A 25,523-nucleotide genomic window follows, 5' to 3' on the forward strand; every position below is an offset into this window, starting at 1 on the left:
TGATACCTGAGTGTCAGACAAAAGGGTGTGATTAACTTGGCTGGGATATAGGGCAATGTAAATATCTTTTATTTCACTTGATGGGTTTTTGGTAGAGGGCAAGAGGAGACATGGGGGCAGGGTCCAAGATGCTCAGATCACTGCTACCAGACCCTCCCAATTTTTGATGTAATTCTGATGTATGGAGGGGTGGTCTTGAGCTGGAGGGGGGCAATTTCAAAAGTCTGTATAGGAGCTTGCGCGCCTTTGTTCGTGGTCTTTTGCTTGCAAGACGCCCTGCTGCAGCAGTTTCTAATAAAGGGCTATCGCTTTGCTTTGGGAGATTCTGTATCACCTCTATTTATTCATACGTGCTGTTGAGAGGAGGGGAGCCCTACTAAGGCTCTCCCCCGGGTTCGTGGACTCCCTTCTGGGGTTGAACCTAATTTTTATAACAGGGAAGGTGGCGGGAGGGCTCTTGGAAGCATAAGGACAACATGCCTCATTCCCTAAGCTGGGCAGAAGCTTCCAGGGCTTTGGGAAGGAGGCACTAGGGCAGGGGTAGGCAACCTAAGGCCCGTGGGCCGCATGTGGCCCAATCGCCTTCTCAATTCGGCCCGCGGATGGTCCGGGAATCAGCATGTTTTTACATGAGTAGAATGTATCATTTTATTTAAAATGCATCTCTGGGTTATTTGTGGGGCATAGGAATTTGTTCATTTTTTCCCCAAAATATAGTCCGGCCCCCCACAAGGTCTGAGGGATGGTGGACCGGCCCACGGCTGAAAAAGGTTGCTGACCCCTGCACTAGGGGAATACTTAAGAGACTAGCCTAAGCCCCCGGTCCACTGACTGCACACCACTGGTGGGTCAAGAAAAGAGAATTTAAAAATATGCCCATTGCTCTAATGAATTCTGCTATTGCTTTGGGAAGCAATAGATCAATGTGTTTTTCACGAGCTAGATTACTCTCTGGCATCTCATTTGAACTGAATTTATTTATTATTTGATTTATTTCCTAAGATTTCTATACTGCTTGATTGAAAAACAAACAAACCTACCTCAAAATGGTTTGTAAAAAGATTAAAACAATAAATTTATTGGTAAAAACAGTTAAAATATTCAGAAAATTAAAACAAATAAACTAATAATAATATAAAAAATAAAAATAAAAAACCCACAAGGAATTCCCTGTGCCTGAGTTCTCTCTCTCTCTCTCTCTCTCCTCTCTCTCTCTCTCTCTCTCTCTCTCTCTCTCTCTCTCTAGCTTTCCCCGTGAAAACCTGTTCTTTACTGCTGAATCGGAGCAAAAAAACTGAATTGATATCTGCTGTGCTTCAGCTTTAAGGAGCGGGTTTTCACAGAGAAAGCTCAGGGGAGGGGAAAAAAGGAGCTATCAGACATGGAGCTTTAAATGTGAACCTGGAAAGCATAGGGCAATAGTTCTACCTTTAAGTGTGCTTTGTTTTGGCTGGCCGATGATCAAGATAATCTAAATTTGGAAAGGTGATAGTATTTTTTATATTGCTTTTAAGTTCATCAGAAAGGTTCCCAGTTTTGCATCCCTTTCCTTGGTCTCTCTCTTTCCCACTCACTCATTCACTGACTCAGGTCACTCACTCACATATGCGCGCACACACACACACACACAGCCACAGACTTTACCTTACCTCGCAATCTTGTCCTTTGCACACTCCCTTCTGACTTCCCTTCCCTTTTTCTATGAAAAGTTTCTTGTCCCTATTCCTTCCAGCCGACTTCCAACTGCCATGGGGCATTCCAGAACTTTCTGAGTCCAACATTCAGTGCCTTTTGTTAGATGGAGTCCACACGAAAGCACCCTTCTGGGCATTTTTATAACAAAGGGATCTTTCCGTGAGCTCTAGGAATGGCATCTTAGATCTTTTCCTGGAATTTCTGTAATAGACTGGAAACCGTGTGGACTTAACTGTTTGCAAATCTCCTAAAGTGATTTAATGGTGTTCTATATCTGTTCCTGCTCTAACCGTAGGCATGGGGAAAGAACTACAGAACCTCTAAAAATGTTGTCACCTCCCAGCTGCTCACGAGAAGCGCAAAAATGGGTTTATTGCCCATATGAAAAAGAAAAGATACAGCGCTATACTTAGAAAATGCTATGCCCTATGTCCAGTGAAATGATTGCCTGTCGTGGACTGGCTGGACACAGAGGAATGGTGAGAGGCACTAGGTGGGGAATGCCCAAGGGAAGAAGGCTCAGAGCCCGGGGACTTGCGGTGGGATGGCACAGAGCGGTCAGAGGGAGCAGAGGAGGAGGAGGAGGTCTCGGAAGCTGAAGAGGTAGCAGGGCTTAGTGAGCAGGAAGAGGCTGTGGTAGAGAGCGGCCCAGATGGAGAGGCAGAAGCAGAGGCTGGAAAGGAGGGGAGTCAAAATGCTGCAAAATTCTCCCCTTCCCTCTGATCTTCTAGGAGCAGAAGAGGCATGAAAGGTTGGGGGGGGGGATTCTATTAATAAAGAGTTAACGTCATGTGCTCCATGTGATTTATTTCTGGCTGCCTGCCTGACATTGTCCTAGTTCTGCAGCTCGAGATCCTTTGAACTGGTATTACTGGGGACCGAAGCTGCGTGCTGGTCATTTGCTGCACTGTTGGGCTGCACTATATCAAAGTCCTGGATAGCTCAGTTGATTAGAGTGTACTGCTGCTTCTGATTATTTTTTTAAATTATTATTAGAATTTATAATCTGTCCTATACCTGGGGGGGGGGGGTCCTCAGGGCGGTTCACAGAATAAAATCAAGCTATAAAACCACAAAATACCTAGTAAAAATAAAAATAACAACCCAATAGCACCCCCCTCACACACAAACCCACACAAAACACATTTTAAAAGGCATAGGATATAAATTGGATCAACCAAAGGCCTGGTTAAAAAGGAACGTTTTTGCCTGGCACCTAAAGATGTATAATGAAGGTGCCAGGCAAAGTTCCCTGACGAGAGAATTCCACAGACAGGGAGCCACTGCAGATAAGGCCTGTTCTCGTGTTGCCACCCTCCGGACCTCTCAAGGAAGGGGGAACATGAAGGAGGGCCTTAGAAGATGATTTCAGGGTCCGGGTAGGTTCATATGGAAAGAGGCGGTCCTTGAGGTTGCAGGTTTGATCCCCTTTTGGAGCCGCTGCATATTCCTGCATTCCTGGGGATTGGGCTAGATGATCCTCTGGGTCCCTTCCAATTCTGGAATTCTACGATTCTATGAATTCTTGCACAGGCTGAGTTTAATCCTTGGGCGCTTAAATTGTAAATTTGGATACGAGAGCATAGAGGGTCTTATACTGTGTACAAGAATTGTGACATAATGAAATAGATTCATCAAAGGGGCATTTGGGATGTAAGAGTCACAGAGGAATGTGGCATTTTGTTCTGATGTCTGCTAAAGTATACCAAACTTTCTGGTTACAGGTAGGTAGCCATGTTGGTCTGCCATAGTCGAAACAGAAATAAAAAAAAACAACCTTCCAGTAGCACCTTAGAGACCAACTGAGTTTGTTCTTGGTATGAGCTTTCGTGTGCATGCACACTTCTTCAGATACACTGAAACAGAAGTCACCAGACCCTTATATATAGTGGGAGGGTGGGGAGGGGTATTATTCAGAAGGGTGGTGGGAATGGGTGATTGGCTGATAGGTGTGGTAAACCTGTTGACAATGTTAACGACTGCAATTGGTCTTACAGGAAAAAGCAAGGGGTGAGATGGCTAAAAATAGCTATATCATGTATAATGAGATAAGAATCCAAGGTATCTATTCAGAACTTTCTGCTTATTTTATTCTACATGCAACAAGGTACAGCTGTTGTTTGTATGTTTTCGTTTATTAAGTTTTCAAAACCAAAAAAACACAAACACATCTTGGGAAGAGAGAGAAAAGAATTTTGACATGCACGGCAATCCATTCCCCAGACAGAATTGTGCACAGGAGTGTGTAATTTCTCCCCCTGCTCTGAATGGCGACCAAAAAACAAAACAAAAAACCCACTCTCGCACAGCTGCAGTTTTACATCTGTGGCTTTCATTTTATGAATGAGCAGTATCCTAATTATTTCAGCATTCAGGGGAATGGGGTTTGTTAGGCAGGCTAGCCATGCTTGGAATTCAGGTTTATGTAATTCTCTGCTCGCTGTATAATAGATTAGAGGCATGCTGCTGTCGGAAGCATAAAACGTGCCCCTTGTCAATAAGCATTTGATATCATACTCTGACCTGCTTCTCTCTCTCTCTTTAATGTACTCTTTGCAGCTGCAGGAGCCGGTGAAGGGAATCATGGAGTCCCCGGTTTGAATCTTGCCTCTGCCATGAACTCATGACAGAGTTAGGCAAGCCACTCTTGATAACCCCAACTCCATCCCATAATAGGCTGAATAAAGATGCTGACTTACCTTACAGGTGGATTATTATTTATTCATTTATATACCGCTGAATGCCAACATAGGCTTCTAAGCGGTTTACAAGTATAAAAACCAACTGTGCAGTCATGAAAATATAAACACCCACCATTAAAATACACAATAAAACAAACCCTTTAAAACACAGAACATCCTTATTTATGTATTTATTGCCAGCAGGGATTGCTTGGCACCACCCAGGAATTTGTAGGAACCAAGAAATACCTGGAAGGTGAAATTTGCAAGTTTGGGCTGGTCATGGCGAAACTGGGCAAAGTCATGCCAAAGTCACATTTTGGTCTGCCACCTTGAATCAAAATGGCGCCAGGCACCCAAATATTGACAAAGACCTCTGCTTGCACCTTGGGTACCCTCATGCTAAGTTTGGCGAGGGTATCTTGATCGGCAGCCAAACCTATACGAAAAAAATGGGGTGAAGAGGCTGGGGAGGTTTGTTGCTGTTGGTTTTCTTTGTATCTGTATTTTAAACTTTGCTGTGATTTACACAGAAATTGTTCAGTTTAGTGTTTTGTAATGTTTCATTTATTGTTTTTGACTACTTTTCCCTTCTGTGACGGAACTCCTATTTTGGGGACTTCCCTGGCTTTTTTTTTCTGGCCCACGTAGGACCAGTCTGGATAGTTGGCCTTGGTGAAGATTTGACGTTTTCTTCCCCAAACAGTTTTTGATTTGAGTTTCTACTGAAATGAGGCTGCATTCTAATGTTGTATTTTAATCTTGTTTTTAAGTTGTATTTTAATCAATTGCTTTTATACCTGGTGTTAGCCGCCCTGAGCCCAGTCTTGGCTGGGGAGGGCGGGGTATAAATTTTATTATTATTATTATTATTATTATTATTATTATTATTATTATTATTTTATGTTGTAGGTTTTTTTTAAATTTGTTCATGTTGTGGGCTGTCTTGAGCATGATCGGAACTGTGGGAATGCAGCATACAAACACAATTATGCAAGTATGGATGCATTAAACCCTGGAGAACTGCTGCAAGACAGTGTAGCCTGACTCATTATCAGGGAGCTTCCTGTGTTCCTACCAGCAGTGGAGCAAGCCGATCAGGCACCTGGGGCAGTATGTGCACCCTGCGCCCAGGGGCAGGGCCAGCCGCCTGCAGGGCAAGCTGGGGCAGGATGCTCCATGGGGACTCCAAAGAGCCTGCCTGCCTCCTCCCACTTAGCCACCCTACAGCTGGGGGTGGGGAGGCAGCGGGTGGACCATTTGGGGGCAGTGTGGCGCCTGCGGGCTCCCAAGCCACCGTGCCACTCCCAGGAGAGATGCATGGCTCGGGTGCACTGCAGGCCCCGTGGTGAGTGCCACCCACCATTTTGTCACACACCCCCCCCCAGTGGTGACACCTGGGGCGTCTGTAGATACAGGTGCATCTGTAGATAGTGTGTGGGCTGTCATAGCGATCTGTTTGATAACGAATGAACCGAGAGCCAGAAAGATGATAAAACTCAGCGATGGGCACTGTTAATCTATATTTAATTGAATAAGTGTCTGGCCGTGGAAAAAAATATATACTCTCCAACTTGGGAAGGGTGAAAAGGTTAATTGCTAACCCATTAATCACTGACCGATTCTAAAGCTTGCTGATAAAAATTTTTTAATTGGCCAACATTGATCCTTAATTGGCGTTTTATAAGCAAGGATATAATTCTGTGTCTGGCAGCAGTTTTTTTTTTTTTTAAGGAAACATTCATTGATGGGTCAATACACGGGCAATGTCTCTAGTTATGCTGCCTGAAAGAACCAAATGTTAATTTCTTGGATCCCTGCAGCACAAATTTAAGCCAGTGCAAAGAAGAACAGCAGAAACCCAGTCTTGGGGATATTGGTCCTAGGAGATTCCCTTCTCTAAAGCAGGGATGAGCTTGCTATAGTCCAGCATGGTTCTGCTTTTAACATATATAGGATGTGAAGTTTCTAATGAGGTTTTTATAGACATATATATTGTACAGTTTGTATCAGAAACAACATAAAGGAACAGGGCCACGAATAAGGCTCAGAAGCAGATTTTGCTAAAACCTAAGAACGTAAGATGAGCCAGATGGATCAGGCCAATGGCCCATCTAGTCCAGCATCCTGTTCTCACAGTGGCCAACCAGATGCCTGTGGTAAACCGTCAAGCAGGATTTGAGCGTGAGGGCACTCTCTCCTCCTGAGGTTTCCACAACAAAATTAAAAATTCTTTCCAGTAGCACCTTAGAGACCAGCTGAGTTTGTTCTTGGTATGAGCTTTCGTGTGCATGCACACTTCTTCAGATACACTGAAACGGAAGTCACCAGACCCTTAAATATAGTGAGGGAGTGGGGAGGGGTATTACTCAGAAGGGTGGTGGGAATGGGTGATCAGCTGATAGGTGTGGAAAACCTGTTGACGACTCTTAAGGGCTGCAATTAGTCTTGCAGGGAAAGGCAAGGGGTGAGATGGCTAAAGATAGCTTTGTCATGTATAATGAGATAAGAATCCAATGTCTTTGTTCAGACCAGGTTTCTCCATGGTTTTAAGTTTGGTGATTAGTTGCAATTCAGCCACTTCTCTTTCCAGTCTATAAGGAGGTTTCTATGAGGTTTCCAGTCTATGAGGTTTGCAGCAACTGGTATTCAAAAGCATTGCTACTTCTAGCTGTGGAGGCAGAGTAGAGCCCTTATGGCTAGAGCCTTTGATAGCCCCCCTTTCCATAAATTTGACTAAATCCTCTTTTAAAACCATCCAGGTTGGTGGACATCACTGCTTCCTGGGGCAGGGAGTTCCATAGTTCGGCAATGCGCTGTGTAAAGGAAGACTTTCTTTTATCTGTTATGAATCTTTCAACCATCAGCTTCATTGGATGTCAATGAGTTCTAGTGTGTCAGGAATGAGCCAGCGCCTAGTGGAATGTTAGAGCCTGCGGCAGAACAGAGAGGCTTAAATTTGACTCCTCCAAGCATTGGAATGCTGGTTGCCAAGGGAACAACTGAGAGCGAGTTGGAACACAGCCAAAGCTCTCCGGAAGTTCAAACAGGCGCGAATAGAGACAGGGGCAGTCTGTCGAAGAGGGAAGAGGTTGGACGTGATCCAATAAGTCCGAGGAGCTGGCGAATGGGAGGACTGTTAGACTGGAAGCAAATCACGAGACGTAAGGTTCGTAAGTTCAATATCTTCTGTTGTAATAGGAAGGAGTCTTCAGAAGAGTCATCTTGAGTAATGATGCCGGAGGCTTTGTTGGAGCCGTCTGGAGTTATCTGTTTGTTTTTGCAATAAATCCTCCTTTTTAATTATCCACGCTTACTGTGTTATCAAGCTCGGAACCTGGACTCCCGACATAGTGTTAGGAGAGATGGAAAAAAACTTTTCTCCACACCATGTATATGTTTATAAACTTGTATCATGACACCTCTTACTGTCAGGGACTGGACAGAGGAAGAGTGGTGGAGACCACCTCCCCAGCCTGAACCTTTCAGAGAAGAGGAAGACAATATAGATTTACAACAGTGGTTTGCGGGAGGTCACAGCTCAGAGGCAGATGAAGGGCAAAGTTGGGAAATAATGGGAGAAGAGGAGGAGGCTAAGCTGGAGCAGCTGGCTGACACGTTATCACTAGAAAGCATTCCAGAACCCCCCTCCCCGAACCTGGCGGGCATTGAAAGTAGGAGAGCAAAGGGCTTGGAGACAAATGACCCTAAGCGGCCGCCATAAGGTGGGTGGTGCTGTTGACAATTGAGGAAGTGGAGAGAAGGTGTGTGTGTGTGTGTGTGTGTGTGTGTGTGTGTGTGTAGAGTTACTCAGAGCAACACCATTACTCCAAGAGTCTGCATTTCTAAGCCTCTCTCTGTGAATATTGAATAAAATACACTGGTAAGAATTTATCCCTGTCTTTTCTATTCCCGGCAGCCTACCGTGGGCGGATCAGATTCCCTGACGCCTGACACTTACTCTCACTTACTCTAAACTAAAAATTCCCAAATGCTGCAATCTTTCTTCATAGAAACGCCACCCCCTTGATAATTTTGGTTGACCGTCTATTAACCTTTTCCATCTCTGCGGGATCCTTCTTAACATGAGGTGACCTAAACAGAACACAGTGCTGTATTCCAAATGCAGTTGCACCATAGATTTGTAAAGAAGCAGTCAGATGAGTGGGGTAATAATAATAATAATAATAATAATATAGAATAGGACATTCCTATTATAATCGGAGAAATGTTGGCAGGTATGGTGTTGCATGGGAGGAAGGACTCAAGATAAAAACTGTTCCTGTCTTACATGTGTGGTTCCTTCACCAAGAAAGGAAAGGAAGTTTGTGCCCAGGGCACCTCCTGTTTCACAATCAAAGGCCTGTAATAATGTGAATTAAACACACTTATGTCAGCATAGGAACCTCCAGAGAAGGTAATTAAGACCTGCAGGTGTGCTGACTACACTGAGATGGCATGACAATGGCCTCCCATTAAGGAAGATGCCAGCTTCTATGGGCCATCCAAGAAACCTCAAAGATTAACCTTCAAGTTGCCATGTGTTACTTACACCGTACACCTTTAACAGCAGCCTGGCACACAGAAATCTATCAGCACAAAGCTTTGGGGCAGAGGCAGATTTAGGGAAGTGTGACTGGTTCCCCAGCCAGGGCCGGTGCGTCCATTTAGGCGAACTAGGCAATAGCCTAGGGCGCCAAAATGGAGGGGGCGCTGGCCAGGCTTGGGCGGGACAGGCTAGCCAGCCCAGGCCGTCTCGTCCATTGCGGCTGGTGGCACGGTGCGCCAGGGCGCCCCCGTGAGCCTGCCGGCATACCGGGCGCTGACTCCGCAACCCGCCTCCATGGGCGGGTGGGCGCTCGCGCGCCGGCGGCACAGCCGCTGCCGCCCATACTGCTCCCGGGTGGGCTGCGAGCCGGCCGCCCAGCCCTGTCTTCGAGCGCGCTCTCCCCCGGATGCCCCGGACGCATGGGGGCACCGGAAGGATCGCCGCGCCACAGCGGTAGATATGCCTGAGATGGCCCTGCCCCGGCTAGCAGCAGTTTCTCCGCTGTAGCGGAGGGGTGCTGCTTGCCCCCTACACCCCTCCGGCTCCTGCTAAAGCAGGCTTTGGCGGGGGGCGGGATGGGCTTGCCTCTCCACCACCCCCACCTCCCGCTAAAGCAGGCTTTGGTGGGGGGGGGCGCCAGAAGGTGGTTCGCCTAGGGTGCAAGGAGCCCTAGCGCCGGTCCTGTCCCCAGCACAGGCTGCAAAGGCAAGGGGGCGCCTTTCCCCCAAAGCCTAATAAGTGCTGGGCTTTGGGGAGGAGACGTGAGTGCTCCGGCAGGGTCCTGGAATCATCCTGCCTCCTTCACAAAACCTTGCCCAGCCATGGGAAGGAGGAGGCACAGTTATCCAATCCATAGGGTTGCCATATCTTGAAGAGCAAAAAAGAGCATAGCCAGAGCTGCTGCCAGCTCGAGCCGGGGAAAGTGGTGGGTGGGTGCGAGCGCGTGGGGCCGCTGCTGCCATGCCTATGTGCCTCTTTCCCCAGCTCAAGATGGCAGCTGCCATGGTGTGCAGAGCAGCCTGAACCCGAAAACACCGCCCAAACCCAAACATTACATTTAAAATGTAAAAATCTGCCTGGATGGGCATGTTGCCCCCCCCCCCAAAAGGGGACATGTCCGGGTTTTCCAGGATGTATGGCAACTGTGGCAACAGGTGGCGCTGTGGATTAAACCACAGAGCCTAGGGCTTGCTGATCAGAAGGTCGGCGGTTCGAATCCCTGCCACGGGGTGAGCTCCCGTTGCTCAGTCCCAATTCCTGCCAACCTAGCAGTTCGAAAGCACATCAAAGTGCAAGTAGATAAATAGGTACCGCTCCGGTGGGAAGGTAAATGGCGTTTCCGTGCACTGCTCTGGTTCGCCAGAAGCAGCTTAGTCATGCTGCCACATGACCCGGAAGCTGTACGCCAGCTCCCTCGGCCAGTAAAGTGAGATGAGCACCACAACCCCAGAGTCATCCACGACTAGACCTAATGGTCAGGGGTCCCTTTACCCTTTATTACTTACAAATATTGTTGTGACGGTGGCTTCGGATCAGATGATTAACTGTCCATAGACCTCATTTTGGCTCCTCATTTAGCCTACCTTTTAGAATTCAACGGACAATGAGAACATAAGGTACTGTGGATTCAACTGTAGGTTTGCTTTTAAAAGAGTGAAAAATCTAAGTGTTTTCTTCCCTCTAGTGGTCGTTTCATGTAAGAGAGCAACAGTTACTGGATTTAATTAAACTGTAACACCCCTGTTTTGCTCATCGGAGATCAAATTTTAATACCCAAGTAATAGTGGCCAGTGGTTATAAAATGAATTTTGCTACAAATAATTTGAGAAATTATTTACTGAAATCCCAACACCAACACTGAACATTTATTTCTATATTATGTAATTGTTTAAATCATATAAGCTATGCTAAGAGCTGGATCATATATGCCTGAATAAGTACTTGATTATTCTTTTAAAACTGTACTTTTATAAAGTATATCAGAATTGCAAATTCAAAGAGGGGGGGAAAAGTCCTTCAAAGAGACCGAACAAATACAATAATGAAGGAGCACATACTTTGCTGGAAAGTATGCACAGAAAAGAGTTGGATATGAAAAGTATACCCCAGCCTTTATCAGAATACCAGCCTTCAGATGTTTTGAACTCCCATCACCCCAGCCAGAATGGGAGCTGTAGTCCAATATACCGTATTTTTCGCTCCATAAGACACACTTTTTTCCTCCTAAAAAGTAAGGGGGAATACCTGTGCGTCTTATGGAGCGAATGGTGGTCCCTGGAGCTGAATTGCCCAGGGGCCAAAAGAGGATCATGCTTTTTTATTTTACAAAGAGAAAAGGGAGTGTTGAAAGGACCCCGCTCAGCAGCTGATCAGCAAGAGATCTGGAGAGAGATAAGAGTCCCGGCTCCCTTTCAGCCCCGCCCTCCATTGTTGAAAGTGCTGCAGAGGGAGGTTGTTTGTTTCCCCACCGACATGTGACTGGCTGATTAGGTTATCTGGCTGGAAACTGTAGAAAAGGCTCCCTTTCCTTTAGAAGCTGAAGAAATGTGAGTTAAACCCCATAAAAATGGGGCTTTTCTTCTTTGCTTTTCCCCCTTTGCAAAAGGAGCTTTGCTTTTCCCGCTTTGCAAAAAAAGCTGCAACAATTTTAGCTGATCCTCAAAAAACCCAGGGCTTTTCCCTTTGCAAAAAAGCTGCAAAACTTTTAGCTGATCCTAAAAAAAAACAGGGCTTTTAGAAGAGGAAAACCAGAAAAATATATTTTTTCTTGTTTCCTCTAAAAACGAGGTGCACCCTATGGTCCGGTGTGCCCTATGGAGCAAAAAATACGGTACTTTTTATATCCAGCAATTTTGGAGGGACCCAGATTAGCAGAGGTTGGTATATTAATTAGATAATCTTCCTGACTATTAGAAACAGGCCACGTCCTTCCAGATTCTGGTGTGAATGGCTGGATTCCTGCTGCCATTTGACATAGATCTGGGAACCAATGCTCAAAAAGGTGTTCATTCTGCGTCACACCATAAAGAACATAAAATGGGTGAGTAAACTGGTCTGTGATGTTCTGACCGCGATGCTCAGCGATCAGCTCATTCTCCACAAGTATAGTTTGGACGTTGCACAAATCATGACCCAGAGCCTGAAACACACAACTTGAGCCCTCCCTAAACCTTGCGGGGACGTCATTGGCTTGTACCCTGTGCCCCGCATCCCCCCGACAATGTTTTGTAAAACAAACTTTTTGAAGATGTCTGGCTAACTAGCAAAGCACAGGGGCAGGAACCCTGTGTCTGCTATTCAGCACTGAGCTGCAGCCGTAGGCATCCAATTATAAAGCATGGTTTCACAATGTCTTTCATGAATTCATCCCAAACCGGTGACAAACGGCCACTTTTAGGAGCATCCGCGAGGTTTCCTCCAGCGCGTTCTGCATAAATGCCCTTGCAGTAATCTCTCTCTCTCTCTCTCTCTCTCTCTCTCTCTCTCTCTATTACATCTCACTGACGGCGCTTTCTTCGTTATTGCAAGCAAGACCTCACCTGTCGACTCGGGGACTATGAAACTTTAAACATGTAAGATTGCATGTCAGCTGTAATAATGGGGCTCTGGCACAAAATCTATTTTGACCGGGCAATGAATCCAAGCTGCAGCCTTGTAAATCTATGCAAGATGACACTCTGCAAGGAAGGAGGGCCATATTCTGCTAAGGGATGGCAACACATTACATCACTGCTCCAACATCTGCAGTGGTTCTCTGTTCTTTTCCAGGAATAATTGATGGCAATAGCTTTGCAGAAGCCCTAAATGGGTCAGCCCCAGCATAACCCTAGAGGTCACCCTCTTATATTATGTCCTCTGAGCTCCAAAACAAGGGTGCTGTTTTAGAAGTGCTTCCCCCCCAAGAAAAATAGGTGCCGGAACTCACCATGAAGTTGTTAGAGGAAGTCGCCCAGTGACTTGGGCAGCACTGAATGGATGCTGGTTGGACAACAGATCTGTTTATCGCCTGTGGAGGGGCTAAAAACTACAGCAAGCTGTCTCCCTAGCTGGTTTGGGGGAGTCCTCCTAGTTCTGGTGCAGGTCAAATAAATGCACCCCATCTTCCTCATTCTCTTAGATTTAGGCTGGTGGCTAGGACATCTTGGAAGGGCCCTCACACAAACACGAGGGTGTGCAATGGTAGATGTCTGGCTGGAAAGCTTAAAGCCCACCACTGCTATACGGGGGAATGGATTGAAGAAACGGAAATATGAATTGGCCCTGCCCTGTAGCTTGACCAATCGCAGCTAGGAGCTAGGTGATGTCATAGAACTAAAAAAAGGTGTAGATTTGCACACTGAACCTCTTGGGCTTGCCGATCAGAAGGTCGGTGATTCGAATCCCCACAATTGGGTGAGCTCCCATTGCTCTGTCTCAGCTCCTGCCAATCTAGCAGTTCAAAAGCACACCAGTGCAAGTAGATAAATAGGTACTGCTCCACCAGGAAGGTATACGGCATTTCCATGTGCTCTGGATTCCATCATGGTGTCCTGTTGCGCCAGAAGCGGTTTAGTCCTGCTGGCCACATGACCCGGAAAGCTGTCTGTGGACAAACAATGGCTCCCTTGGCCTGAAAGCGAGATGAGTGCCACAACCCCATAGTCACCTTTGACTGGACTTAACCATTCATTGGTCATTTACCTTTTTATTTACCTCTCCTTCCAGTCTTCAGTTCAAATTCTTCACATTTTTACATCAGTTTGCATTTTATAAAGTTCTCGTGGCAATTCATTAGCATCTGAGTGCATGTTTGTCCTAATATACACATTTTTGAATGCAATTTTGCTTAATACACACAATTTGGGGGGGGGAGCTATTTCCCCCAATATGAAGCATTTTTATGCACTCTTTAGTTCATGCATTTTTGTTGACATTGCTGGGTTAGGAGAACTGCAGTGCAAAATTCAGAGAAGTGTGAATTCCGAAGGACAGATACGCTTCGGTTTGCGTATTGTTTCGGAAAGTGTGAATCAGGTACGCTCACCTTTAAATGCGAACTGAATCTGATTTCTCTGCCATCTTTAGTGGTGTCCCATCCAGGTGCTCACCAAACCCCAACCTGCTTGGTTTCAGCGAGGTGGTGGCATCATGCTCCTTCAGACCATTCCCTGGGACATGATTTGAATCGGGTACTCTTCCACTAATAGCGGACTTTGGATCAGTGCATTGCTATATGAGCTGCATCCCAATGCAATCAACATCTTAAGTTGTCCCCTCTCCTCTCCAGGCTGCAGATATATGCAATGCTGGCCTTTGCATGTCTCAAAAATAAAAGAATTGATTTTGTACAGCAGTAAAACAGAATGCGATCGCCTCATTTTTTAAATCACAGTTTTGAGTAACGACATGCCAGTTTTGTAACAAATGAGATAAGGGTATATATATATATAAAAGGCTTTGACCTTTTTCTACTCGTTTCCCATGCTGCTTCTCAAAAGTGCCTTTTTCTTAACGCCAGACCATGCAACAGTTTTGCATTTCAGAGAACTTTTCCTTATGTATTTTGCAGCAGAATTGATGGACGGCAGTTTCGTTTCCAAACCACAGGGACCTTTCATAAGTCAAGTTTATTTAACACCATCCAAGAATGTGTGTTGGAAGCAATATAAGCCAAGCGCTGGAATTCGTGTTCAGCACTTGCCTTTAGAATAAGCTAGAAGATTTGGGGAGTAAGCAGCTGAACCCCAAAAGACATGTTACCCATCTCAAGGGATTATGATAGAAGTGGAACGAAACTTGACTTTTACAGCTGTTATTGCTGGCACAAAGAGTGGGCTGAGTCTATCAATGGGCTCTAGTGATGGGTTCAGAGGCTCAGGTTTCTCCAGATCTGCTATTGCCAAACTGACCACAGAGGTAAATTGCTCTGCCCACTTTGGCCTCAGGCATGTGGCTCCTGAAAGACTGCACAGAAGGGAAAGCTGGAAAATGGATGCTTTAGCTGAGATTCCTGCATTTCAGGGGGGGTTGGACTAGATGGCCCCAGGGTACCTTCCAACTCTACAGTTCTATGATTCTATGAAAATGTTTTCCAGTCCTGGTCTCAGCTCAGCACCTTGCTCTTTAGTAGAAGATGTAGGGATCCATAGCCTTCAACATTTCTCTGATGAAAATAGGGATGTCCTGTTCAACAACAACAACAACAACAACAACAACAACAACAATTTCACTATTTATACCCCACTCATCTGACTGGGGTTGCTACTCTGGGTGGCTTCCAACACATATAAAAGCATAATAAAACATTAAAAAGCTTCCCTATACAGGGCTGCCTTTGGATAGCTCAGGGGTCAGAGAACTCCATAATCTCCAACATTTCCCTGATAAAAATAGGGACGTCCTAAGGAAAAGCAGGACATTCTGGGATCAAATCAGAAACTGGGATGGCTTCTGTAAATCTGGGACACCCCTGGAAAATAGGGACACTTGGAGGGTCTGGGGTTCACAACGCAAGAATGGGCAAATAGCATTGCTGACTTTCACTACTGAATAGAATTTGAACTGTTTTGACCAAGTAAATACCTGCTAGCAACCCGTCTGAAATTCCTGGTTTTTACACGCACAGTTGTGGTAACTGCCCCAGAGTAGTTAACCCACCACTTTCAAACCCACCACTGAAACAAGCCAGGCCAACTCTGCTCAGAGGAGATAGCTTCAGCCTAGGTCTAGCCCCTGAGATCTTACTCCAACTGCATCTCTGCTTCCTTATCCTGGAATTGAACAGTAATGGAAAGAAATGGGAGAATAAAGGGAGAGAAGTGGCAGGGTGGGGGTGGGGGAGTGTGTCCCAAGACATTTTGGCACCTGAGGCAAACCCGCAAAATGGTGCCTCCCCGTTCAGAGAAGGAGGGTTGAGTGAAGAGCTGCATCAGGAACAAGGAGGGAATAAAGATCTTGAAATATACTCGGAGTCAAGTCTGAATTTCATGCTCTTTATTCAGCTCATTTTAGCAAGGAATGAGTCTTTCCCCAAAACGTCTGCTATATATACATTATTTACACAATGGGCCCCACGTGATTGGCTAATTACGGGCTACTCCTGTAGGCCCATCAGGTTGTGGATTCACTTCCTCCAGGAGCCTGATTGGCTGCTCTTGCAGGCCAATCAGGTCGCTGATTCACTTCCACCTGGAGCTGGATTGGGTGGCTCCTGCGGATCAATCAAGCTGCTGCATTCTGGATCCTATTGTTCTCGGACCAATCAGGCTGCTGCATTCTGAATCCTATTGTTCTAGGATTTAGCTCAGTACATCACAGATCTACATCGGGAACAAGGGTGAGAGGAGACCAGCTGCACAACCTGTTCGCCATTGTGCATTGGAAATCACCAATGCTATTTTTCTACAGGTGCTGGCACTTACCATGAATGCTTCCCTTGGTGATGGCACCCGTCTGAGAGGTGCCGGAACTGAGTTCCGGTGAGTTCCGGTTCAGAAAAAGCCCTGGAGACAGCTGCCAAAGCGGTGGCGGATCCAGCCTCTAAGGAGCATGCTGCAGCCATTGCTGCTACTGTGGCAATGGCAGCAACAGGTGACAGTGCATTCCTTGCAGGCTGAGTCTGCTGCCACCGTGGATCTTGCCACCTGAGGCAGTGACCTCAGCTTGCCTCATGGGTAGGCCACCCCTGGCGATGCCTATTGGATGCTGAATGTGCACAGGCTATAGGAGAACTGGGAGAGAGCATTGTATATGCTTGTCAAGGGCCTCAACTATTCTAGGTAGATTCTCATTGCAGCTAAAGTTGGATTGTGAATAGGTATGTACGCGGGTGGCGCTGTGGGTTAAACCACAGAGCCTAGGGCTTGCCGATCAGAAGGTTGGCGGTTCGAATCCCTGCAACGGGGTGAGCTCCCGTTGCTCAGTCCCTGCTCCTGCCAACCTAGCAGTTCGAAAGCACCTCAAAGTGCAAGTAGATAAATAGGTACCGCTATTAGGTAAGTGGCGTTTCCGTGCACTGCTCTGGTTCAACAGAAGTGGCTTAGTCATGCTGGCCACATGACCCGGAAGCTGTACGCCGGCTCCCTCGGCCTGTAAAGCGAGATGAGTGCTGCAACCCCAGAGTTGTCCACGACTGGACCTAATGGTCAGGGGTCTCCCTTTACCTTTACTATGTTTTCCATGCGGGTAAGCCAGACCCATATTCCAATGGCAAATGGCTTGTAAAGCAGCCAAATGTAAATTATAACCAAAGGACTACAAACTAGTTCACTGCCTCCTAATCAGTGCTTTCATTATTTAATTCATCATAATAATAATAAGAAGAAAAGAAGGTTAAGATAAGCGTTGACCTTACTCTCAGTGTATACCACAAAACTGCTTCTACTTCCGCAGTCTCTGTGAAGTTTTAATCTCAACAGAAGTCAGCCCTTTTCTCCTTTCCTGACAGAAGCTGAACTGTAAACACTTTGAAATATTTGTTCCTTGAGCTGGCATGTCGGCTTCTGCCCCACATTGGGGGTGCCCAGAGAGCGTGGCATCCTGTGCTTTGCACACAGGATGTCACACGGCACAATGGGCCCTCCCGTGGCTGCGACAAGCCCCATCGGGACTTGACACACCCTGTGATGTCACACACGTGAAGCATTGGGTCGCCCAAATTCTGTGGGTCCCTTGGCACCCAGGGACCCCCAGAGATGGCATCTGTGTCCCTGAACCGTTGGAATGTTTTGGGCCATTACACCAGTTCAGTCAATCAGTGAAAGGAGCTACACAGCGACAGCCACAATGCACTGCAGATAAAGTCTGCATTGCTTGCCCACTTACCTGGGAGTAAGCCCCACTGAACAAAGAGGGACTTGCTTCTGAATTAACATGCTAAGGATTTTGCTGCTATTTATTCAGTTGTTGCAGCTCTGCATACTTTGGAGTTCGCAAATGCCTTCTCATCCAACAAGAAGCCTTGAGTAATTCCACTGAGGGATGAATCCTGCGCTCCTCTTTTTGAGCAACTCCTTGTGACCTATCTGTGTGCCATTGCATTCCGTCTGTGTTTGCTAAAGTTTCATTGTGATCTATAAACGTCTCTTGAGAGTGGCTTCTGCATATTGGAGTATGAAACATAAATCTTCCATGGGTAATTACATTTTGGGGATGGGAGAAAGATTTCATTCTTCGTCAACAGCTTGCCACCCATACAAACTAGGGAAGCTGGAAGCCTTTCATGTAGTTATCAATTGATTTGTTGGATGAAAATGTCTTTCCCAAATTGCACTGCTTTTACCACAAGATGGAATGGAGCTGTTATAAAATGCAATCTGATCCTTTTTTTTCTTTTTGTAGTCTTGCTTGAAATCATTCACCGATACTTTTCTGCAAACTACATGAATAGTGACAGATTTGTCAAAAAAAAAAAATAATAATTCTGGGATCTGACCTTTTGGATTCAGAACTTCCCACTTCTTGACACAAATCCATAGGAAGTTATTTATGCTTAAGACACATTGAAACCCGTTGGTCTCAGAAATACCAAGAGATCTAAAAAGATTATTTATATATGCGACAACAGCTGTAAGAATGTTGTTGGCCCAGATGTGGAAGGAAGAGAAGGCCCAACAAAAGGAGAATGGATTACCAAAATGATGGACTAGGCTGAAATGGTAAAGATAACCTTGAAGATCAGGCACCAAGATGACGAAAAATTTAATCAAGAAAGGAGAAAATTTGTAGAATACCTTAAAAACCACTGTGGTTACTTAGAAACATTAGCAGGGTTTTTATAACATTTATGAAGTGATATGAACTAAAGTAAAAATAATAAGATGAATTAGAATGGATAAATATAATTATACGCAAGAAAAGAGGGTAAAATTTGTAAACGGGGGGGGGGCAGAGGGAAGTCTGAGGGGTTTGTTTAATCCCAGTATTATATATATATATATAAAATGTTTGGCGTGTATGGAAATAACGTTATCATAAAAAACTGATTTTTTTAAAAAAAGAAGAAGAAGAAGAAGAAAGAAACCCATTGGTGTTGGATGTGACTAATTTCTCCATTGTTTTCAGTGGAACATAAGCATAATTGGGACTCCTGAAGGGAACGATCTTGTTCTCTGAGAGGCAGGAGATCACTGCAGTGAGACCACACCCACAATTTCTGTCTATCAGGTAGATGATCATACAGGTGTCATCCTATGCAATACACTGGGTAGCTACATCTGACACCTCTCCAGGCTTTCTATTCACAAAACTTGAGTTTACTTGCAAATTTTGTATTTGTAAGATCCAAAATCCAAATTCCACATTTGGCCCTCAGGGCAGAGGTTCCTCACTCCCTCCAAACTGAGTTGATAGATACAGAAATCACAGGGAAACTTTACAAATCTGAGGATAGTGGGAGGTGATTTTAGTCAGGCAAAATTCAAAAGTCACCTCTAATGTGCTCATTGCTGTCTCTGGCAAATAACCAGGACTTTCAGGAATAAATGGGTGAGATAAAGATTCCTAGAGATAATAAAGCTACCAGGGCTGGGATTTTTGAGAAACAGACTGGCACTGCAACATCATTGGTTGAAGAATATTAATGAGAGAAAGTCAAAGGTGCTAAGGCCCCAGACATCTCTGCAGGTTAAAGACAGCTGTAGCTTGCCATGCCGCACGGTTGGAAGGCGTCCTGGCCGCTCGCGCCTGCCATCTTGGGTGGACTGCGCATGTCCACCCAAGATGGCGGGGGTGAGCAGCCGGCACCTCTTCCGTGCTGCTGTTCATGCACTGCAGCCTTAAAACTTGCCGTGCGCCGGCAGCGCCAATCATGGGGGTGGGGTGCCGCCCCGAGTGTCACCTCCCCCCAGGGCGTCTCCCCAACATCCTGGAAACCTATGGGAAGTCGCAGAAGTCACACCCCTCAGCATCCTCTGTTCTTGAATGCAGAGGGACAAGCGCGCCCTTGGACTAGGAGGGTCTTCCATAATCTTCAGGGAGGTCTCTGCTGTCTGCTTTCTAACTTCCTCCTCCTCCTCCTCCTCCTCCTCCTCCTCCTCCTCCACTATCTCGCAACTAGGGGTTTCCTCATTCAGCTGTACATCATCCCTGTCTCCCTCTCCTCCTGAAACTGCTGGAGACAAGGGGGGAGAAACTTCCCACTCCTTCTCCTCTTCTGAGAGGAGCCAATCAGACCAAGGGCTCACTTCCCATTCCTCCTGTTCAGTCCAGCCCCTGACAAGCAGTCAGCTCTGAGTCACAGGGGCGGAGCAAGGTGGGGCGGTGGGGTAGACCGCCCTGGGTGTCATCTCCGAGGGGGTGTGTGACATTCGGTGCACTGCCCACCCATGACTCCCGCCTACCCCGATCCGTCTGGGGAAGGGGGGGAGCTGCGGCGTTCCCCCCTTCTCCCTTCATTTTGACAGCCCCGCTGGAGGAGGCATGCAGGCATGCAGGGAGAAGATGTCAAGGAGGCAGGCGAGCAAACAAGCGGAGGGTGGAGGGAACTCTGGACCCAAACCCTGGAATCCCCCCAAAAGCTCAACAACTCCTTTTTATACTGTGAGTAGATCGCAGTCTCTTGGGAGTCCAACTACATTTTTTTAATATAACAAATTTTTATTATTTTCTTCCTTTAACATCTTTCAACAATACAAAGTCCAACAATACAACACAACAACAACAACAACAACAACAATTTATTATTTATACCCCGCCCATCTGGCTGGCTTTCCCCAGCCACTCTGGGTGGCTTCCAACAGAACATTAAAATGCAACAATCTATTAAACATTAAAAGCCTCCCTAAACAGGGCTGTCTTCAGATGTCTTCTAAACGTCTGGTAGTTGTTTTTCTCTTTGACATCTGGTAGGAGGGCGTTCTACAGGGCGGGTGCCACTACCGAGAAGGCCCTCTGCCTGATTCCCTGTAACTTGGCTTTTCGTAGTGAGGGAACCGCCAGAAGGCCCTCCCACCAGATGTCCGGGCAGAACAATGGGGGTGGAGACGCTCCTTCAGGTATACTGGACCGAGGCCGTTTAGGGCTTTAAAGGTCAGAACCAACACTTTGAATTGTGCTCGGAAACGTACAACCATTAGCTCTGCCGAGCTTTTGACTTCCCTCCCTCCCTTCAACAGGTAATTTATTTCAATCCACTCGCACACTTTAATCTTTAATTATAGTCCACATTGTAGGATTTATTTCAATCTTGCTAGTGTCTTCAAATTTTTACAATTATCATTTAAATAAACAATAAATTTACTCCAATCTCTATGGAATTTCGAATCATCCTGGTCTCGGATTCTGCAAGTCAGTTTGCCCATTTCCGCATATTCCATCATCTTTGTCTGCCACTCCGCAATAGTAGGTAACTCTTGTAACTTCCATTTTTGGGCCAACAAAGTTCTCACCGCCACTGTGGCATACATAAATAATCTTTGATCTACCTTTGCAATTTCATTGCTCATCAAACCCAGCAAAAAGGCTTCAGGGTTTTTTTTTTTGGGGGGGGGGAATCTATACCTAAACATCTTCTTCAATTCATTGTAGATCAACTCCCAAAATGCTTTCACTTTATCACAGTCCACCACTTATGGTAAAAGTCACCGTCTGATTCCTTACATTTCCAGCATGCGGGAGTCCAACTACATTTAAATGTGTATGTGTGTGGGGGGGGGGGACAAGAAATTTTCCGCACCGGGTACCACCTGACCTTGCTATGCCACTGCTGAGACCTGAGCCTGCCCTGACACACCACCTGGTGATCCTGTAGCCTGTGATTCCATCTCCCTACTAGATTTGGGCGTCATGACAACTATGGGCGGAACTTAAGATGACCCAAGGGATCGTATACAGAATAATTGCACCCTTTGTGCTCTCTCTCTCTCTCTCTCTCTCTCTCTCTCTCGTTATTCAATACTAGAGTGATGATAGGAAAATATTTATCCCGATGCTTGTGTTTCTCTCTCTCCTTCCCCTTTTCTTTTATTCTAAATGTTGTTTTCAAAAGTAAATCTGAAAAACATTCACACTCCCATTCAGAACTAAATTGAGGAAAATCAATCACCAGCGTGAAGGAGAGATCCATCCACAGGTTATTTTCCCTGCCCTCTTTTAACAAATTTTTCATTTATTCTCCTTATTAATCCCACTAAATCTCTTTTACGTTAGCAGCATGTACAAATAATTCAAGTGCTCGGTCACTGCTGTGAGTGAACATTATGCCTTGCAGGTGGCAAGGAAGATATTAATTTTATAGTTGCAGGCAAAGAGGAATTGACTGGAATTAAGAACAAGAGAAAATGACTTGCTGCTCCACGGTAGTTTATGAAGGAAACGGGAAGAAAAAAGAGATGAAGAGGACCAGAGAACCACATTTCATTTAGCCATTGCTTAATTTATCGGCTGTGCTCCCAAATGTTTGATCTGTGGGACACTTTAAAGAAAAAACAAAAACAAATAATGATGATGATGATGATGATGATGGAGGCTTATGTGGTTCTATGGGATGCGGGTGGAGCTGTGGGTTAAACCACAGAGCCTAGGGCTTGCCGATCAGAAGGTCGGCGGTTCGAATCCCCACGACGGGGTGAGCTCCCGTTGCTCAGTCCCAGCTCGTGCCCACCTAGCAGTTCAAAAGCACATCAAAGTGCAAGTAGATAAATAGGTACCGCTCCGGCAGGAAGGTAAACGGCGTTCCCGTGCGCTGCTCTGGCTTTGCCAGAAGCGGCTTAGTCATGTTCGCCACATGACCCGGAAGCTGTACGCCGTATCCCTCGGCCAGTAAAGCGAGATGAGCGCCGCAACCCCAGAGTGGGACATGACTGGACCTAATGGTCAGGGGTCCCTTTACCTTTACCTTTATGTGGTTCTATGCTCTCTCTCTCTGTGTTTCTCATTCAACTCCCACAACATATATGCAACCTCCATGGAACTGCAGGATCACATAGTACATATTTTGCCAACCTGGTGACCTCCAGATCTTTTGGACTATGATTCCCATTAGCCCAGCCAGCACAGCTATACTGGGTGAGAGTGTTGGAGCTGGAGGTTTCTGAATTTGCCTGTTTTGCTCTCTCCTCCCCATCCGCTTTCCTTTTTTTAAATGTGTCTATTGCATGGTAAACCTTTACGGAAAAGACTTGCCTCTTCTGCTCTTTGTATACTGCACTAGCCTCTCGAACCCTGCTCAGCATTTTGAGCTTTAAGACAATAATAAAAATAAATAACATGCTACTTCCATACTGCTGAAGCTTGCTTGCTCAGAGGGGCGTAGAACGAAGGACACACCTGACAGAATGGGTTATTTTTTTATTTTTTTATTTTTGAAATACACACTTCAGCTCACCTCACTTTGATGGCACGCAGTTTGGGAAATAGTACATTAGAGAGCACCGGGCTGAATAAGGCTCTTGCTGTCAGACACTTGTTGGGTACATAAAGCAGGAACAAATTCCTTTTATTGCCTGCTATTTATTTGGTGCCATCAAGTTGCATGGCATTTGACCAGGTTGTTATAAGAGCCATGCCCTGACTCCATGGGCTTTAAAAGCTTCCCCGATGCCTGCTGACTAAACATTTTGCTGGTTATGTCAAATCAATATGCGCTTTCTCACCTCTGCAACTCCTAGTCTGCTGATCCTCTGCTTGTTTTCTCTCCTAGTTCCCCCATTCCAACTTTCTGGATTAAGATGGCCAATTAGAAATTGCTGAAAAAGAGGACCAAAGAAGATAGATTTGCATAACCCCCCCTCTCTCTCTCTGTGTGTACGTAAAGGTAAAGGTAAAGGGACCCCTGACCGTTAGGTCCAGTTGCGGACGTCGCTCATCTCGCTTTATTGGCCGAGGGAGCCGGCATACAGCTTCCGGGTCATGTTGCCAGCATGACTAAGCTGCTTCTGGCGAACCAGAGCAGCGCACGGAAACGCCATTTACCTTCCTGCTGGAGTGGTACCTATTTATCTACTTGCACTTTGATGTGCTTTCGAACTGCTAGGTTGGCAGGAGCTGGGACCGAGCAATGGGAGCTCACCCCGTTGCGGGGATTTGAACCGCCGACCTTCTGATCAGCAAGCCCTAGGCTCTGTGGTTTAGACCACAGCGGCACCCACGTCCTACTGAGCGAAAGCCATGGTTGGTCTGGCCTGCCAGAAGGAAGCTGGGGTTCGGAGTCTCCGAGGAACACTTGCCTGAGAGCAGAATCCACATAGAAAGTCAGACAGTCCAGAGATCAGGGAATCCAGATTATCACAGAGCCAAGGGTTGAGATGGAGAGCAGGAAGCAACTACGTAGGGCTTGAAATGCATTAAACGTATAGTGCAGATGGGGGGGGGCATAATGTGCACTTCTGCTCTAAACAAACTTCCAGCTTTTAAAATATGCTCTATATTCAGTTCCTTTCCAGGAGATTCATTTAAAAACTTTCCTCTGTCTAGGTTTCTCTGCCTTAGCAATAATGCAGCCCTTTCTATTGTTAGCAAATCTAATTAACAAGGATAGCTCGGGGTTACTTGTCTGAAGCATTTTATTGATCTCAAGATGATCAGAGCAGGAGGAACTGTCAAATGAAGTACATAAGCAACAGCGGCAAAAGAGAAACCCCATAACCACTAATTCCTTTGCCACCTTCGCAAAGCTTATCGTAAATCTCTCTCTCCTAATTGAAAAGGAGAAGCCAGAACTGTATTGTTTCTCGGGCATTGACGGGAATTTCAGAAAGAACTTTAACTGATGGAGAACATTTCTTGCAGTATTGCTATTAATTTTTCTAGAACCAAAGAATTGCTAAGAGACTCTGAACCAAGAAGTCTCCAGGTCATGTCTCACCTCAGCCATTCATTAAAAGCCATTCCATGCCTGATAATCAGTAGTTAGGGTTACACAAATAAGTTTGTTTCAGTTTCTCATTTTCCCAATCTTCTGTTTGGTTTTCCATATTGCCACAGCAGTTTGTGATGATGATGATGATGATTTTAAAAAACTTTGTTGACATTTTAGTGTACATTTCTCATAATACAGTATGCACATTTTTGGGTGCTATTTAAATAAACCCTTTTTTTGCAGCGAGTTTCGCCCAGTATAACACATTTTTGTATCTTGATCAATATATGTTGCATTATGGCACCTTGCATGCCTTCTGGTGTCAAATGTATTGCTCTACTTTCCTTTGGCCCAGAGGGGGCAGGCCTGGGCAGAGGAGGAATGGTGGAGACCGCCTCCCCATCCTGACCCTTCCAGGGAGGAGGAAGAGGAAGACCGTATAGATTTACAACAGGGGTTTGAGGGAGGTAGCAGCTCAGAGGCAGATGAGGGGAAAAGCTGAGAAATCATGGGAGAACCGGAACAACACCCAGCTCACACGTTGTCATTAGAAAGCATTCCAGACCCTCCATCTCCCAGAACCTGGCGAGCCTTAAAAGTAGGAGAGCAATGAGCTCAAAGACAAAGGGCATGTAGCAGCACCCGTAGAAGAGACGAATGAGGAAGTGGGAGAGATGGAGGGGGTGGAGATTCACTCGGAACAATGCCATTATTCAAGAGTCTGGGTTCTATAGCCTCTCTCTATAAAGATGTATACATAGAATCATAGAATCATAGAGTTGGAAGAGACCACAAGGGCTATCCAGTCCAACCCCCTGCCAAG

This window comes from Lacerta agilis, chromosome 11 (assembly GCF_009819535.1).
Source record: "Lacerta agilis isolate rLacAgi1 chromosome 11, rLacAgi1.pri, whole genome shotgun sequence".
Lineage (NCBI taxonomy): Eukaryota > Metazoa > Chordata > Lepidosauria > Squamata > Lacertidae > Lacerta > Lacerta agilis.